We start from the raw sequence: 4,010 nt of genomic DNA, 5'->3' as shown, positions 1-4,010 counted from the left end.
TGATGTGCAACGCTTCTAAGATTCGCAAACGACGTAGATCGAGTGCTTGGTTGATAACCTGAAAGTTACCGACGAGTCGCAGCGCCGGATTCTTTTATTAAGTAGATCTGTTTTTATGTTGTCGGTCGGGGAAACATGGTTCGAGATTATTTCCTGTAGGGCTCGCTCGTGTTTTTGTATATCGCCGATGGAAGGCTCTCTTGTAGAAAAAATTAATTTTCTGCTGGGCGGGGTTCCTGTAGGTCCCATTTCTCCATACTCTTTCTAAAGACGTTCTGGATGCTACGGTTGGTGTGCCCGTTGTTTACTAAGACCTGGACTGCACGTTCCATCTCCTTATGGGTGTGTCTGTCCATGTCGAACAATAGGAGAGAGCTCTCCTGACGTAGGCGCTGATGGTGGTGTCCTTATAACGTTCAAAGCATTCACTCTCGCCGTTTATAAACATTCTCAGGTTCGTAGGCTTCGTGTAGACCTTTGTGACGAACACGCCCTCCTTCTGTTCAATCAGGACGTCCAGGAAGGGAAGACGGCCATCACGGCTATGTTCAATGGTAAAACGTAGACAGCTGCGGGTATGGAAGGCTTGTCGTGTCTCCTCGATCTCCTCCATCGTTCCTGCTTGGATGAAGGTATCATGTTTATATTATATATTATAGATGTAAATATATAAATATATAGATATAATAATATATATATATAATACATCATACATATATATAGATATATATATAGTATAGATATATATATATATATATAATATTATATATATCATTAGATATATTATATATTATATATCTATTATATATATATCTATAAATATATAATATATATATATATATATATAGATTAAATATATATATATATCTTACATATATAAAAGGCTTCCTGATGCTCCTAAAGACACGCTCCTCCACTATGTCCATACAAAAGTTTGCAAACAGGACCCATTTTGTTTGGTGAGACGTTCCCATGCACCGTCTGATTAATCAACAGATATCACGCGTTTAACATATGTCTGGAAATCGAAAAATATCTAGAAGTGTTCGTGAACTGTCGTGATAAGATTAGCGTTCTACTAAGTTTAGTTTTTATCCAAGTGGACAAATACTGTAAATTAGATCAAGATGGCAGTAAGTTCCAACTGTGGTAAGAAATGCCGAAATTTAGCGTATCTGGCAGATTCGCAATACGATGAGGTAGCAGGAAGGGAGCTGGCATTTCTCATCTATGAGATCAACAACAGCCCTAACCAAAAAGATACAAAAGCATTCATAGACATATTAGAAGGATATGATCCTTCAAACTGTAACAAATCAACAGAAAACATCTTGAAAATAATTGAAGAAGTTCCAAATAAAATCCAAGTGGTCAAGAGACTCAAAGAAAATTTACATCAATCAACATATTCCGACGAAACGAAAATGAATAAGGTGAACATTGTGAATATCCTAATTGATTTGCAATAGGAAAAAGAATGCCAAAAGCATGCAAACTGTGTAAGGTGTGGTATAGCATAGTTAATCCACAAAACCTGATCAGAAAATGTTCTGCATACAACATTCCAATGCATCCCCAATGTGCTGAAGTAATGCAAGATATGAGTAAGGATACCAGGATATTTTGCTCAACATGTCTATCATGGATAGGCAATGTTATTAAATCAAGACTTAATGTACAAATAGTTGAGGATGAAGAGGAAGAGGAAAAGAGAAGAGGAAAATGCAAAAGAAGTAAACAAAACTGAAATGACAGAAAAAAATAAGGAAAACAAAGAACAAGATAAAAGTATAGATGCAGAGATACTCATTGATACTACATATGAGGCAATCAAGCAGCATACATACGAAGAAATAAATTACGAAATGACAAAACAAAATAAAATCCCAAAGAGGCTCAACCCAGATCTGCACACTGATGGGAAAGAGAAAATAATAGACAAGAAAGACAAAGTCTACACCCTTTTGAAAAGAGGGAATTGCAGATGCGGAGAAAGATGTTACTACAAACATCCCAAGGTATGTCACCACTATGAAATCTATTGTAAATGTGCATACCTAGACGGCTATGAGGATGATTGCAGAGATCTACATCCAAAAATATCCAAAAACCTAAAAGAAAGAAAAGGATGTAAGTTTGACAAAAAATTTAAATATATGCACCCAGTAGCCATGAATCAAAATCAATTAAATAATTAATCAAATAATAAAATCCCAAATAAGAAAGAAACAAATAAAGAGAGGAACAAAGAATATGAGGTGAAGGAAAAAAGCAAGCCATCACCACGATATGGAGTGTCAGCAAAGAATTTCCAAGCATCAGCTCCAAGATACAGCCCAAGATACAGCTCAAGAGATAAATACTGTATTTACGATGTAAGAGGATATTGCAGATACAGAGAAAATTGCAGATTCAGACACAAAATGAATAATTATGATGAAGGAAGATCAAATATTATGGAAAAGTTGGATTTTTTAATGTCAGAATTTCTGGAAATGAAGAAAAAAACAACATACCAGAACAGGAAAGAGACAGGGGAAAATCCTTATTATTACCCATATCAAATGAAGGAGAAAACATGCAAACCATCATAGTGATGAATGCTCAGGGTTTAGTTACGAGTAACTCAAAAAGCATTTGATCTAACACTGGGGAAGGACTCTAGTGTTTAAGGGAGATATTCCATGAAGGTTTAAACTTGAAACAGGTCACAGGGGCAGCACGTGGCCCGACGGGGACAAAGGGAAGTTCAATCGAGAAGTGATAAAATAGGAGTTTTGAAAATGGAAATTAGCAAGTCATCTTAGAGAAATAGAGCTGGTTGGATTTGCACTTTCTAGACGTACCTTGGAATTCTGGAGGCTTGAACATGTGTCTGATATGTGAAGGGGGTACGGCCACCAGCGCCAACCAGCGGTTTGGACAAAGGGCTGACTTCCCGTCAGAGGTGTAGGTGCGTCCGCCTTGCTTTAGGTCCTGGCCACGACTGAGAAAGAATCTAGGTGTTTTGGAATTATCTGGTTTTCACCCTTATCCTCTGGCATTGCCTGAAAAGTGAAAAACAACCAGCAAATGGAAGGGGAAAGAGGTCTTATGGTAAGAATCCTAAAGCCCATATCGAAGCCTAGCTAATCCTGTGACCTGCCTGTCTTAACCTAAACTCCGGTCTAAAACTGAAATGCCTTTCCCGGTTAAGTTTGTGTTTCCCGCCTAAATCAGCTGATATTTGGGTAAACATGGCTGCTCTTTAGAAATAAAATAGATTAAATAAATGCTGGGGAGACGAGACGATCATATTTGTAACAATATATAACTATATATATATATATATATATATATATATATATATATATAGTATATATATATTGTAAAATATTGCGTCAGAACATTTGATTTTATTAGCAAAGTGGTGTTTGTTCGCAAGAAGCTGGCCTTTTGTTTCTGCTTAGTTTACTGTGTTGCATTGAGTGTGTGAGGTGGCTTATATGCAAAATGGTTGTTCAATGAGTAAAGAATTGCCTGTATTCATTTGTTTCTGTGATGTTGGCCTATTTATTGAATCAGATAATTTAGTCGGGCAAATATTTCAAGCTTTGAGTTTTCCCTCCTTTGCGCATGAGCAGTGCATCAGATTTTGGCGGACTCTTCAGTTGGGGCCTCGGTGCTGTGCCATGCTGTTTTGGTGAAATGTTGCTTTAGGCTAGTATTAGGAAATTCATTCCCAGTGGTATTTCCGATTAAGGAGCCACTGCCGCTAAGTCCTGTGTAGTGTACATTCACTAAGCAGCTACCTAACCCACCACCCTAGTCCTTTGTTGTACTAGACCTGCGCATAGCCTATTGTCGGCAGGTCAACCATCGTTCATTTGCGTTATTCTAATGTGCTATAGTGTGCCATTAGTAAAACGTACTAGTTAATATGGCCAAATAACATGTAGCTAATTTTAATGTTGTGTTCTGTTGTAGGGCTACTGAAGAAACCTGTGTTAAAATCTACAGGCGTGGTGTAG

This window comes from Macrobrachium nipponense, chromosome 19 (genome assembly GCF_015104395.2).
Source record: "Macrobrachium nipponense isolate FS-2020 chromosome 19, ASM1510439v2, whole genome shotgun sequence".
Taxonomy (NCBI): Eukaryota; Metazoa; Arthropoda; class Malacostraca; order Decapoda; family Palaemonidae; genus Macrobrachium; species Macrobrachium nipponense.
This window is presented reverse-complemented; position numbering follows the sequence as displayed.